This window comes from Larus michahellis, chromosome 3 (genome assembly GCF_964199755.1).
Source record: "Larus michahellis chromosome 3, bLarMic1.1, whole genome shotgun sequence".
In the NCBI taxonomy this organism is placed as follows: domain Eukaryota; kingdom Metazoa; phylum Chordata; class Aves; order Charadriiformes; family Laridae; genus Larus; species Larus michahellis.
The window spans coordinates 126,052,323-126,067,867 of record NC_133898.1 but is presented as its reverse complement, the minus strand read 5'-3'; positions in this window follow the sequence as shown (position 1 = coordinate 126,067,867).

Sequence of the window (15,545 nt, the reverse complement as noted above, 5' to 3'; positions counted from 1 at the left end):
GGTTTAGGATCAGGAGCCCTATACAGAGGAGTCAGAGAATAGAAGTAAATAGATAACCTGCACCTGTAATATCCTTCAGATGACTGATCCCCAAATACATCTGACTTGGGGTCTGACCCTGACGTCTCTTGCACGGAAAGAGTTCAGGGCGACTCCATCAAAAGCCAGCAGCTCGCATGCACACCGTGAGCAGTCTTGGACCCTAAAGCAAAATACCCCACCTGCGAGAAGCTCACTTACTGAGACACAGGGTAGGTCACAGCAGGACTCACTGCAACATGTGAGATAAGGAGTGAAGTTGTCACCAGGAAAGCCTCCCAAAAGCCACAGGATGGTTTGTCCTTTCACGTGCAAAGGCTGCCGCTCAGAACAGGTAAGACATAAGACATTTGGTGGTTGGAACCAGATGATCTTTAAGGTCCCTTCCAACCCAAACCATTCTACGATTCTATGATTCTCCAACAGATTTGTGAAATGCAACTTCTGCCATGCGTGGAAACAGGGTTTGAAGCTGCCACCTAGCACACAGCACTGAAAGTGTCTGTCTTGATAATGGCTCTTCATAGCCCATGGAGAAGCCTCCCACACTTTCATTTTTCTGGACAACAGTTTAATTTTTCTCTACTTCTTTTACTCTTAGAATTTGTGGAGTTGGTGGCACACAGCCTGGGTGTGAGTTCTTACACGCTTGTTTTCTGCTCTCAGTGTGTCAAAGATCCCTCAGGAGCACACTTTTCCTGTAGGGAGGAATTGGCTTACAAGGCATCGAGAGAGAGGGGCTGCAAAATAACAATGAATACAGCCTGTTGGTCGCAATCTGTACCTTTCACTTCTCATTATCCCCAATAGCTACTAATTTTAAATTAGTAGAATTTTTTAAGGAAAGAAGGTTTTTTGGTTGTTGTTTTGGTTTTTGTTTGGGGTTTTTTTGGGTTTTTTTTTGTTTGTTTTTTGTTTTGTTTTTTTTTTAAAAAGAGCTACCAGATATCTGCATAGAGCTGGTTGCTTTCTTGCTGTTGCTACAACCAGCTATTTTCCCCCTAAGTGAGAGAGACACATCTGCTGGCTTTGCAGGGAGCACATCAGGTCTCCTGGATTAGCAGGTCTTTCCGTGGATAACTTTTGACATAAGGCTGGTGTCCCGCAGGAGATCCCAGATCACAGTACTCATTATGGAGAACACTGCACTTTAGTGCTCAACTTGGATGATGCTCTGGGAGATAAAGCGCAAAGTTATCCATAAACCATCAAATGTTTCAGACCTTTCAGAATACTATTCGCTGATTCCCTCAGAAATTTATTAGCTCTACCAATATTTTCTTTTTTAGTTTTGTAAAGCAAGCTCCAAGTCAGCTAGTACTGACTATGCAGAGCCCTGAAACCACATGTTTATTTTCCTAAGTTATAAAAAGTTTATAAGGGTAGCTGGTATCCTTATGGGCCACTGTACAGTGATTTGCTACTGCATTCCACATTGATACAGAAGAGCTCTGTGTTTTATACCAGAGGGAAATCCTTGTGATACAGCTGTCCAGCAGCCAACAAGAGTACAGACACCTTCGAAAACATAACCCTGATAAAAAATGAATAGCTGAAAAGGCAGAAAACATCCCTTCTGAGAAAAATCAGTTTGATCAGCGCGATGACCTTGGGCATCGCGAGATCTCTATTGCAATACCCCAGTGAACATTACCAACAAAGTCCCAGCCATAGTTCTTTTTTTTTAACTAAATCACCATTTCTACCTGAAAATGCTGTATGTTCACAATAATTTTTAGAAGTACTATGCAATGGTTACTTTTCTTTTTGCAGCTAACTTCAGCTGTTCAGTTTTCACAACTTCATGTTGCTTCATTGACATGAAGAGGCTTTGGTCAATTTACATTGGAGAATGGAGAGACTGTTATTCATTTATCTCTTAAAATAGTGAGTACACAGCTGCACAACCTGAAGAATTAAGTCAGTATGTTGCTATGACTGTCCTGGAAGGAGAAATTCAGAGCAAACAAGGTAGATTTCAAGAGAGAGCCTGGAATGTGTGAAGAGTTAGCAAAATTGACATAGATGCAACAGCAAAAATAAGTAATTTTGCAAATCCCTAAACCACAATGGTTGGATTAGGGCCCTGTCATACAATTCTTGGGCATATGAACAATCCCTTTTTCACTTGAGTTCATTTCATTAGCTTCTCTCAGCTACATAAATACTCATACTCTCAATGGGACTACTCACATCAATAAAGTTCCTCAAGCGAACAAGGATTGCAACCCAATTTTAGTGGAACAAACCCAACCTCTGACTATGATTGCATCCCTCACTTTTCTAAAAAAACTTCGTTTCCAGCTAAAATGAGCCCACAATCCCTGTGGAGCTTTCTTTCACCACTTCCAAGCACAATCCCAGTTATTTGTCTTGTCAAATACGAAGGCAAACAGGACTCTTCCCATCTCCCCAACTTCACCTCCCTTCATAAAACGCTGCTGGGCCTCAAGCAGGCCAACTTGGATGTCTTTTGGAACTCCTGGGCATTGCTCTGCTCTGATTGATAGACCCCTGATGGGGTTATCATGCTCACATCAAATCCTGGCATGCCTCAGCCAGCCCGCAACCCTCTGAAGTCAAAATACTGCTCAGTGTAATATCGTTGAGTAATGACAGTAGTATGAAAGCAATAATTGCTCTGCTTTATTACTCAGCTGAAAATTGTTTTCTGATTAAGCTTTTAGCCAATGGTCTTTGACCGTGTTGCACAGTGTTGACTGCAATTAACTCGCTTATAGTTAATACAAGCGCCATGGAAAATTGCCCCTTTACCTATCATAACTCCATCCTATCATAATTCTGGAGGAGTCCTCATTTTAAGGTCTGCTGCACAGGAGACAGGGTGGGCAGTGCTGGAGTGAGACATGCATTGCACAGCTAGCAATGCACTGATAGACCACTGATAGCAGCAAAACAGACAATTTCTTGCTCCCGGCTGGCAGCAATGATCGCCGGGATCCCTAAGTACAAAGACAGATATTGAGTTAGATGTTTCCTGCATATTTTGCAAGCGGGTTTTTATTTATTTCCATTGTGCAGGAAGCATGGGAGGAATTTCTCTTTTGCCTCCAACTCTCCCTGTTCATCCAAGGATACACGCTAACAGCTGGACACAGCAACACGCAGAATCGAAACCAACAAATCTGCTTAAAAACAAAATAGCATTGGGAATCAAATAGGACACATTTCGTATAATTTGATGCTACTTTGAACTAGGTAGGACAGTATAGACTGTGGGTGAGACAGAAGACCAACCAAGCAACCAAGCAACCAAGCAACTGAAAGCAACCAAGCAACCTACAGAGACTTCCAAGCACTTTTACTGAAGGTATACGACATCTGTTTTTAAGCCATACTTAGATGCATCCATTTTTCATTGAAAATTCAGCCATTTTTGTCCTGAGACACAGAAAGATCTGGTTTCTAGAGTTCTCACTCTTTTGTGTTTTGTTTTGGTTTTTTTTTTTTTAATTTACAAAAATGCACACGTATAGAAACAAACCCTATATAACAGCTAAAGGAATTTAGCTTGGTTTTCATGACTGCCTACCGTGATTAAGCTCAGGTGTCATGTGGTTCATGCTTTCCCAGCCCACGTCCTACTACAGGGAGAAGAAAAGTGTGAGCAACACTCGCGAGGACAGTTGAAAAGTTGAATTCAACACAAACCAGTCCCGGCCTGGCCAAACTTTGTCATTTGCACTTAACACTTTCTGCTTTTCTACAATGTGTCTGAAGGCCTGTCTTAACCCAAAGAGTGGATAATAGCTTGGTTTGTAAAAACTCATCTGAAAGGGTTACAGGGAGAAAATTGCGGAGACAAATGTTAAGGTAAATTGGTCTGGGAAGGATTAGATCAGAGGGCACAACTATTTTAGCCCGATGCTTCAATTACCGGCTTCTTATGTCAGTGTTTATCATCTTGTCCAAGAATATACAATAAAATCAGGACATCTAAACCCAGCCATTTCCTCTCAGGACTGCAGTCTTGAAAACTCTGCTGACGTGCGTTTCTTCCACAAATAACCACCAGATATGGCACATATCAGGTAATGGCTTCATGTGGGAGGGATGAACTCTTCATTTAGTGTCCTCTCTTTCCCTCGAGGTGGAAAAAAAGAAGTGGGAAGACAATGAGGATGAAGTTGAAGGAAGATCAACTCCTTCCCCTCCCCCGCAGTTATGTTCAAGGACTATAAGATTTCTCCAAATAGCTCTACAAAGATGGTCATAGAAAATAAATACACAAAGCTATTTCTGCTCCATTGTTATCAGGCACAAACCAGTAAATAAACTCTTGCTCCTACAAAGAGAGACAGATGGAAAGACATGGTCTTTAAGCGTAGTGTTGCAGCAAGTATGGGTTGCTACAAGTAATAGCAGGGTTTGCGAAGCGCAGGAAAATAAGACTTGGTAAAGTAGAACAGGCAATGGACTGGGTTGGGCTTTTTTTTCTGTTGTTTTTTAAGTACAGTGACAGGAACATATAAAAATGTTTTTACGGAAAAAAAGAACAAGGACACCTGGAGCACTGAGAACCCTGACTCACTGATTCCCTCAACAGGACTCAAGTTCAGCACTGAAGCATTCATTTCAATAAAAAGGACATATTTTATCCAGCGCTAGGAGTCACAGAAACCATCTGCAGGGTTAAGAAAATTCTAGTAACATCCAAAACAACTTGCTCCCCAAGATCCTGTGTGCGTACAGGCTTGTTGTACACGAGTACATGAATGTTAAGATTGTGTTTCTGGGGAAAGGGAGAAACCTTTTACATTGTAATATAAATGTAATGAAATGTAATATAATACCTATAAATGTGAAATCAGTCTCTGCTGCAACTTTCTTACACACAACAGCATCTCACCATTCATACATTCGGATACATATGCAGAATATATATATTCACATACATAAGCACGCTGTGTTATTTAACTTAAAGCATAAACATGTGCTTAAGAGAGACAAGTCTGGCAGCCCAGAGGCCTAATCTTTCCATTAGCAGCCTTCCATCTCCATTACCTTGTCTCACTGGATTTCCTTCTGTGTCACAGTGAGAATGGCTTTTGCAGCAGAACAAGCAGAAGGACACTGAGATTTACATAAAGACTCGGCTTGATGTTTCGAGATGCAGCCGTGCCGTCGGCCAAGGGATGGTTTTCTCATACTGGAGGAATCTCAGCTGTAATCATCAGCCTTTTCACAACAGATTGCTAGGAGTCTTTTACTTCCTTCACTTGCAATTTGTCCAGCTCAGAGATTTACATGAAAGGGCTGAACTAAATATTGAACTTCAACTGAAAGTGCGTTGCATAAACTGGAAAACCAAGGGGTATCTCTAGACTGCAATAATTTTGCACATGGCAGAAGGATGACATCCTTTTTCCCACCCAAAATGCCACCTATAAAAAGGCCACTTAAGTGGTTTAGTATTATGATGTCTTGTTCTTTGTCCCATATTTACTTTAAATGCCTTCAGGACAATTAATATAAATGGTACTTTAAGCATTTTAGGAAGCGCTACGCTAACTAATACAGAGTTCCCATTAGTAGATTCTGCTCTGCACTGAATTTCATTCTCGGGACTGAAAACCAAATTGCATGGTCAAGACTGACATTAGAGCATCAGCCTTGACTATTTGGAATTAATAGGCCGCTCACAAGGAAAACAACAGAGTGCCAGTACCTATAGAGTAGTAATTGAGTAATGCAGGAATAAAGTGAGACCTTGCAGTGAGATATGGATCATGTCAAGTAATAATAATAATAATAATGACGATGATGACGATGAAAATAATAAAAAAGTTTCTCTTTGGCCAAATGGATGGAAAGAGAACAATGAAAGATGAAGTAGAGCTACTATGAGGTACATACAGGCCTGAGAATGACTGAAGAAATTAGGATTTTCTTTTTGTTTTAAGTTACGATGATGAAGAACCTTCTTGGACGCCATGGCAGCAGCCCAGGAAAAAGCACACCCAGTGCGGGTGAAATCAAAGTCTCAGCTGGACCTTGCACCTTGGCAAAAGTTTGGAGACTTGGGATTCTGTGAATTTTTGTATAGACTTTCAATGCATTTTCATCCTTGATACATACGTCAGTCTGTTTGCCAGATGTCAAGCCCTTCCTGGAAAGTACAGGGGGCAACAGAGCTGTTCACATAAAGGCTGTCAGAATTTTTATGCATTTTTCTGATTTTGGCTGACATTTTCTCAAATTATTCAGCCCGAGGCAGGCACTCAGCATGAAGAGTTTAAATCCAAATGGTTAAAGCTTGGCAAAGCCCTGAGCAGCTGAAAACAGAGTCTTGTAATGGGAAGTGTCAGACAACCTCAATAATAGGCGAGCAGCCCCGTCTGTAGTATCCCTTGTAATACACTGATGATTGATGACATCAGACTTGAAATTTCACAGTTAAGTAGCTGCAGTACTGTTAATCCTCCCTTGCGAAGAAGATCAGTATTATAGTCCATCTGGTACGTATGTACAACGTAAGATTATGCTCTGCAAGAAACATAAGATTATGCCCATCACAACAAAACGAATTAAGAATGGAATTCGCCTTACTTTTTAAAGTAAGGAGTAAAAATTGGACATCGGTAATTGAGCTGACATTGCATACTTTGATTCAATGACAAGTGGAGGGTTTGGCAGCTTCCACGTATATATAAGTTAGCGAGTTTTGGATCTTTTCTTTCATTAAGTGAGTATTTGTTACCATTTACTTCTTAATTAATTGGCTTCATCTTCCATCCGGACATTCCTATGATTGAACTTCACTGGCCTTAATGGGCCAGGACAGAATACTTCAGGGTGGAATGGAAGAGCTTTAAGAGGAACAGAATCTTAAATGGGTGCACCTGGATATTCATACTGGAAGCGGTTGCAGCAATATTTCAATGAAGTGAGCAGGAACAGCAACATGTGACTGCCTTGACCAACACGTCTCAAATTTTGTTATTCATGAATAAGCCAGAGGGCAAAAAAGTTCATAATGATATTTGTCCAAGCAAGTACTGTGTAGGAAACTGCACTTAGCTCAGAGCTATTCCCTCAGCAGGAAAAAAGGCTACATTTGAATAAATTATTTGTGGTGAATTATTCCATTAGCTGTAGTCATCAGAATTCTATCCTGATTTTTATGTAGTGTACATAAGAAAGTTCTCCTTTACATATTGTGTCTTCACTTAATTTGTTGCAGCTGGAAACAACAATTAAACATCCCTTTTAACGAATCTGATTATCTGACAAACACATATCTTAGCTAATATTTGCTGCAGAGAGGCTGCAAACAAAAGCAAAGCTGACTGTGGACTTGAATAATGAAAAAGATTTTCAAATTTGTGCATGAATAGATCTGCGGACAAAACCAGAAATACAAGGAGCAGCACTACGCTGAGCGAGCCTCATCATTGTTAGCAGAGTTTTGATTTGTTATTTTGCGGAATATAAGGGCTTCTTAAATTAGTATCAGTCTGCAGCAGTTTTATTTCTGAGTTCTCCAGAGAAGGCTTGTGTGAAAGTTTAGACACAAATGCCTTTGTCTTGTGCTGGCCCCAGCAACGTCGAGAGAGTGTGAGAAGGTTCCTGGAGCTTATGGCTTCGTTACTGTGGTGGGACCAGATTCAAACTCTCGAGTGCTACAAAGATCAGAGCAGCAAAGTGAGAAGAAACAGATGCATGGATAGAGAAAAAGGAAAATTAAAATTCTGCTTCATCTCTGGAGAAGGCGACTGTATTCTTTTATCCTAGTGAATGAAACACCAAAGCAAGGAAAACTCCTAGGCACCACCAGGAAAAGAGACGAGTGCCTCTGCAGCCACCGCCGGGCTCTGAACGCCCAGGCTGCTGGGAGGCGAGGCATGGAGCAACTCACCCAACTGTGCAGGTTCGGTTTGCGGGCATCCCGGCAAATCATTCCTTTTGCTTTGGTTTGTGTGGGCTTATCCCCTCCTGGAGTTCTGGTTTCCTACAAACGGCATAACTCAGAGCAAAGCCAGCCGAAGCCAATGTGTTTTGCCTGGTTTCAGGTTGAAATCACCCCATTTCGCACAGCGTTCATCTGTAACCATAAACTGGCCCAGGTGCACCTAAAATCTCAGCCTGCATCTGTTTAAAAAAATTACAATTTTTTCATCATAGCAGACACAAATGTCTGGGATTGCTACAGATTCCCCCACCACCACCAAAACAAGATCATAATGGGTTCGTCACAAGGGGGATAACTGGAAATAGCACGTCCATTACCTTGGCACTAAGAACGGCTGGCATAGCCTGCTAGAGAGAAAAGTACAACAGCTTTGCCTAATACACACAGTTGGATGCAGTTGCAATTTGGGATAATCCACCTGTAGTACAGGGTAGAATTACCCCCAGTTTCTTCTGCACGAACCTGGATGTCTAGAAGGGAGGGATCAGTCTGATGACCCTTGGCTAATGCCAAAGGTTTACTCTTCCCCCGACTCTTCATTCCCTCCATTCTTGATTCTTCTTATGACTATGATGATAATGGCCCTGGATGAAAAAGAATGTAAATTATAAAAATTTTGCAGGTGTAATATACTTCTATTTGGTAACATACTGACTTCGCAACCTCCTGCATGAGTATTGGCTCCGTGAAATAAATCTTACAGGGATTTTTGTTTTCTCAAATTTTTTTTTTTTTTTTAATTTTAGCATTAATATCAAAAAACAAATTAGGCAAGGAAAGAAGAAAAAAAAAAAGATTGAAAGCCAGATTTTCTAGCATGGGTGCCAAGGTAGACTCCTGAATCTTTACACATACAAACAAGGAACACGCTTATCCATCTTGCTTGATGCTCACTGGTCTCCGAGGGAGTTGTGGGATGCTCTGCACTATGAAAAAGTCAGGTGTCTCTCCTTTGGACGGATTTAGTCTCCTGTGACTTTATAGGTGTATATATCAACTGCAGAATTAAACTTTAATCATTCTGGTCTCCTTCCTGCAGTCAGTAACAGTTTAAATAAGCTATTTCAGATATTTGCCATAATGTGGGATAGATTCTTCCCTAAAAAAGTCTATTAATTTGCTCTGACTATGAAGAGATTCTCAACATCCAGGTTACACATAGACATTCATCTTCCGTCAGATGCATCGCATCATAAATAAGTTTAAATATGGCTTGAAGGGCAGCATTCGTCTGATGAAGTGCAGACAGCTGCAATGTTGACAACTACATTTACTCTCCTTTTGTACTCAGTTCAAAGGAACAGGTCTCTTTAGGGTGCAATTCATCTACTATTAAAGCAGACAATTAAAATAGGTCCAACTGATCATTCCCTTAAAGGCATCTATTTGCCTCCACTGGCCGGGAGTCTGTGGCAAGGAGCTGAGCTGTGAATGTTGGGTAGGATAAACTCCACACTAAAAGGTCACCTATAGCCTCATTTCGGCTGCGGTAAGAAACCAGATGTAGCCAAAAATTAGAAAGTTCATGATGTGACCAAACCTGAGCAATGTGGGACAACCAAACTTTCCAGGATTTCTCGGGAAAACACAGGTGCAAGTGAACTCACTCAGCACAAAACCCTGTACTTTTGCAGTAATATCATCTTACTCGGGGATCAGTATACAACTATTAGCTGAAGTTAATAAAATAAACTCCTCTGGTATTTTGTTAGGTAGGTAAGAATGTGTAGCCATCATAACTGCAATGAGGAATAAACCAGTAATCGCTGATTCTGTATGACATGAACCTGAGGAAATTAATCCAGCTAGAGATGATTAAAATATTAAAGCTCCAAACTCTCATGGGATCATAGTATTGGGCAATCATAGTATTGGGCAAAACATAGAGTGCACATCACCCAAAGCTTATGAAAATATTTTCAGAGGGAGCCACAGGAAGTATTGCAACCTTGAAGACACGATAGCGCAGAACGCAACAAGTCCGGAAATGTGACTCCATGCCCATGTCAGCCTGGTACCCGTGTCCTGCCCGCCTGAAACCAGGCAGTTTACCTCCTGCTCCTCTTCCACTCTTCACTTGACTTGCCTGTGTAGGGCTGTGAGCTCCTCTCTCTCGTGTTTATCTAGAGCTGTGCCCCATGGCAGTAACTCTCGAAAAAAACGTGGGACTGCAGATCAACACAGATCGACCGGCTGTCATCCTCCAACAAAAAGTGTCTCAGCACGTTAGTATTATCATCTTAGTCAAAAGACATACTAGGGACACACTGAAGGCGTTTAATTCTTATATCCATCAGAGATGCAGATTGTGGCAGGCAAATGCATAAGGAAGTGTAAACAACCATACAGCAGCTGCCAGATCCTTGCTGCTTTCTACAACCAGACACATTCTCTGCAATGCACTGTTAATTATTTTGCCAAATTATTTTTTTACATCTTTTTTTCTGAACCGTAACTTTTTCCGATGCTGTGTTTGAATATAGGGAATGCTGTGAGAAAGGCACTTGTGTCTCCTTGCTGCAGCTTCGTAGCCTGCAGCAGGGAGTGGGTGCGACAGATTTAAGATTTCCAGCTGAGTCTCTTAAATTTTAGAGTCACTTTAAAGAGTGACACCTCCAGTGAAGAGCCACATCCAGCTTGAATTTTGTTCCCTCAATGGTAAACACAGCCTTGTAATCACACGCTCGGTTTCTAAGTCGGCCAACATCTGTTATGGCCAGCACCTCACCTTCGCAGCGTGGTTTTTCTCTGTCTTATCCGCAGTATAGACTGGAAAGGAGTTTCTATCAGGTTTAAAAAACAACAAAAAAATCTACGAAGATAGATGACCAGGGAAATGACGTACCAGAAGAATCATGTTCTCCCATCTCCTTTTCCAAATTCACATATTATTTCCAATTACATCCCCTTAAGTGTTGAATCTGCCTGAGCCCTTAGGTCTCCAGGTGGGCTGCAGATTTTGGCATGACAAAGACATCAGACAAACTCATGACTCAGACCCCTGATTCAGAGAAGTGTGATTAAAATGAAAATCTGGGTCCAACCTTTGCCATGAAAGAAAATGGTAAAAATTAACCCAGACTCCAATACTAGATCTTAACATGTCAGAGCCTCGTGACTATGGGCTTGGTTTAAACACAAAATAAGTACATTTCAATATGCCAATGAGAAAATTGGTCCATGCTTTTGTCAAGCAAAATGTATAGGTGGAAACATGAAAATGCATAGGTGGAAAGTCAACGAGGTTTAAACACCCCCTGTTTTCTGCTCCAACATAGGACCAGCAAAAGACCAGGGCTTGAGCCCAGGCAGGACTTGTCTTGCCAGTGACAGGGATACTCTGAATCGTCACTTTTTAAAGACTATCAAGCAACATACAGATGTGCCTCAGTGGCTCGTCCACAAACTAGGAAAGTTCTATCATCAAAACTACTCTTTTAGCTTAAATAGTAGCAACCATCTCTTTTAGCACCGTGGATTGCAAGTTCAGACCCTACAAGCCGTGCGAGCGGGACAGATTATGCACAGATTTGCACTCATTAGGTCACTTACCCTCCCTAAATTTATAGCCACATCGCAAGTGTTTTACATCCCCCAATGTACATTTACAGTCTGTTACCACTACCATACCATTATTCATCATTATTTTTAACTTCAATTTTGACTTTTCCAAGAAGTTGTAATTTGTCCATGGAGCTTATTGCAGGCTAGGAGACATTCTGATATATTTACCATTGGCATTGTGAAAGGCATAAATGAATGCAATGCAAAAATGTCAAGGAAAGACAGAGGGTCCCACTGGAAGTTAACCAAATATTTAATAAGTAAGATGAAGTTCTAACCTTTTAATTTTGCTCTGTCTGATTGCAGGAAGTGCCTTGACAACGTGGTACCAATGGCTATTTCAAGGGATAAGATGTTCTTCAGCCTCAGCCTACGTTACACAGAGAAAAAGTTCTTTTCTGATGAATGCTCATGGCACCCAAGTAAAGAAATGAAAAAGGCTTGAAAACAAACTACTTAATTTTTTCTGCTATGATGTGAAGGATGTCAAGACCATCAGATTCGATCTTTATCTTTAAAGAATTTTCACAGAATCACAGAATGGTTCAGCTTAGAAGGGACCTTAAAGACCACCTAGTTCCAACCCCCTGCCACCGGCAGGGACACCTCCCACTAGACCAGGCTGCTCCAAGCCCCATCCAGCCTGGCCTTGAACACCTCCAGGGATGGGGCAGCCACAGCTTCTCTGGGCAACCAGTTCCAGTGTCTCACCACCCTCACAGTAAAGAATTTCTTCCTGATATCCAATCTAAACCTTCCCTCTTTCAGTTTGAAACCTTTGCCCCGTACCCTATCATTACACTCCCTGATAAAGAGTCCCTCCCCATCCTTCCTGTAGGCCCCACGTTTTAAATAACATGTGCTTTTAGTCTGGAGCTTTTTAGTCTTGCAACTGAAAAAAATGAGAGATGAAGCAACGTTTCACAAAGAATATCTTTCTTCAGAGGTCTGTGAATGCATTGCTACCCCTCACAGCAGTACAAACACCCATCTGTAAGCAGTAGGAAAGGGTTCATTGCAGGGTCATACAAAAAAATACACCGGGTACCAAAATCCACCTATTTTTCCAAAGTGGGGAAAAAAAATAAAAGCGAAGTGGGATGTTGCCTTTCTTTGGTTCACAGTCTTCACATCGCTCCCTCTGCCAATCCACTTTGGGGCAAAGGCATTTCTTTCAGTGTTTGGATGAATCAGAAGGTAGGGGAATAAATGATCTGAAGGCATCTCTCTTCTAGACATTATCCAGTCCTTTGGAATAATGATCTTACCCCAGACTTCAGCTCTATTGTTAAGCAAAGATTAAGGGAAAACTCATCCTCCGCAGGCGGACAGCTCTGGACCTCAGCATTACTTACATCTGAGCTACAGAAGATAAGCAGATATATTGCTGCATGGTCCTTTTGCTGGCCTTCTGCACCAAAAAGGTTTTAGTCACTGAAGCATCTGTGTAAGCAAGTAATCACATGAAGCCTTGGAATGCTGACACTGGGATTTAGGGCTTTTTTTTTTTTTTTTTTTTTTGTAAGGGAGTAACCAGGACACCATAGGGACTAAAATGCTCAATATGCTTGATTTGCTCCTAGTCAAGACAGCTAAGAGTTAAGATCTGCTATTTTTTTGAGAAAATACAGTTAATTTAATTTGGTTTAACATTTACACTAATTAATATTTTACTAATATTAAAGAAATGCGCATCCTGACATGTGCACATGCATTGCATATATATATATATATATTTGTGCACAAGCATTGCATATATGTATTTATATCGATGTGCACGTACGTATTTGCATACCTACCTTTTCATCTTGTACCCGGGCACACAGGTATACTGTCTTCACAGATGCATCTGTGTATCTATGTACCTATGGATCTATACACCTAGGGATGAACTACACACATAGAACCATATGCGTGGTATACATCGCAAATAACAATTGGGGAACTGACCTGGTCCAGAGCCAATTTCTAACAGGCAATTTAGGTGCGTTCATGCTTTTTGGCATTGATGGGGTTGTACTGCATCCAGTGGCCTCCAAGGATGACCCCCCACTACCCAGAAAACCAATGAGACTCTCAAGGCCAAGTGATGGCCAAGGTGTATGCAAACCAGCTCTTGACTATACAAACATCGAGCACCACTAAGGAAGGGATTTTACCGTTGCCCATGGTATGAGTGTGAGAGAGTGCTTTTGGAAAGTTACATCCAGTTCTGCTCATTACATTTTTCATTAAAAGTGCTGATGAAATTAGAAGAGTTCACAGATTTCTGACAATTAACTTAAGTCTGGAAAATCTGCCTTGTACTGGAGAAATATAGTCTTTTATTTATTTAAGAAATTGTCAAGAAGCAACTTAATTATAGCTTATATGCATAGAATATTTATGATTATGACTGGAGTAGGGGGAGATAATTTATTTATCACTCATAATTGACATATTCAATGGTGGAGAAATGAGGATAAAACATAGTTGACTGAAAATAAGGTGTAAATTTTGCACTATCACTTCGCCATAAAATGATTTATTGAGGGATGAAGTAGTACTCTTTGAAGACCTTATGCCAAGATTAAGGCCTCTACAATCCCATGAGAAGTCACGGATGGAGGAAGAATCACAGGGTTAGAGCTAAAACTAGAGTTATATGTTTGATCATGGTGTCCACCAACCTTAAACCACAATAAAACTTTTCTCCACAGGTATGTCATCTTTTTATCCCTCTTCTACATCTTATTCTTTAACTGAACGAGAAAAGCATTCTCTCTCTCCCTTTTCTCCTATTTGGAATATTTCTTTTTCATCATTTCCATTTCCTTTCAAACCAAGTTTGACACTTACTGCTCCAACATTAATGTTGCTTTTGGCCTGCTCTCCTTCCCTACTGTCTAGCCACATTATAAGAAGGGCTGAACCCCCTGTTTCTGGATGCAGGCAATAAGGCTGCCGGAGAGCTCTTGTGTGTTTTCCTCTTCTCCTGCAGAGCCTACAGCCAAGAGTTGAAGATAAAGATGATGCTTCAGGCCTCGAGTCTGCCACAATCCATGGAGAAGCAGCATTAAGGATGCAGTTCTACAAAGCATCGGACCCCATGTTGTTTGTGTACCTCATTAGACAGCAGTTTGTCTAGTAAAGAATGGGTATGGAAGAAATTCTGGAGAGGTTACAGCTCTGAAGAAAACACATGCAAGACCTGCACACTGCTGACATGGGTCAGCAGTGTCCCTTAAATTATTTTTTAACCTCCATACACTGACCATTGGGCCACTTTGGAGGGAAAAATTTAGCCCTGTACATCACTTGCTCCTATCGCTTATTTAACACACGATTGCTACCGCAAGACTCCTGCGTCTCCCATCTTTTGGATCACATCGGCATCATTGCTAAACTCAGACAACGCTAACCATATTCAAAGCATCACTGGTCTTTCTCATTAGGATCCTACAGGATTTGGTTTTCCACAACTACAGCCTCTCCATAGCCACGTTAAAAATAGGCTTGGTAATACTTTTCACATTTGTAGGCTGTCACAAACAGTTAGCAGGGAAGAAGTCATTGAAACGCACATGACTTTATAATTAAGGCACCTAACTCTTATAAAACCCATTTTTCACAGAAGCAGTGACTTTTAATAAAGTGCAGTGGAGCTGTGGGGGATTCTGTGGTTTCTGTGTGCAGGCCTTGTGCGAACATTTCGACCCTCAGCCCTGACCACAGAGACCACAGTCATCAGGAGGAATATTTATTTCCACTCCAGCACTTGTCTGGTCTGGTGGACAAGCCCCCGAGCATGCTGCGAGGCCCAGGGCACGGTGCCTTGCGGGAAGCTAATGGCACTCGTTCCCCTTTGCTGGGCCTCAGTTTCTCCATCTATAAAATCAGGATGATGATTTCTTCTTCTCTTGAAAGCTGCCTTGAGAGCTAGGGATGAACGGAGCAAGATGTTATTGTTTTTTCAGATGGGGTCACTGAGGCGTGCAGAGGTGATGCTACCACTGATGAAGTTGGAGAG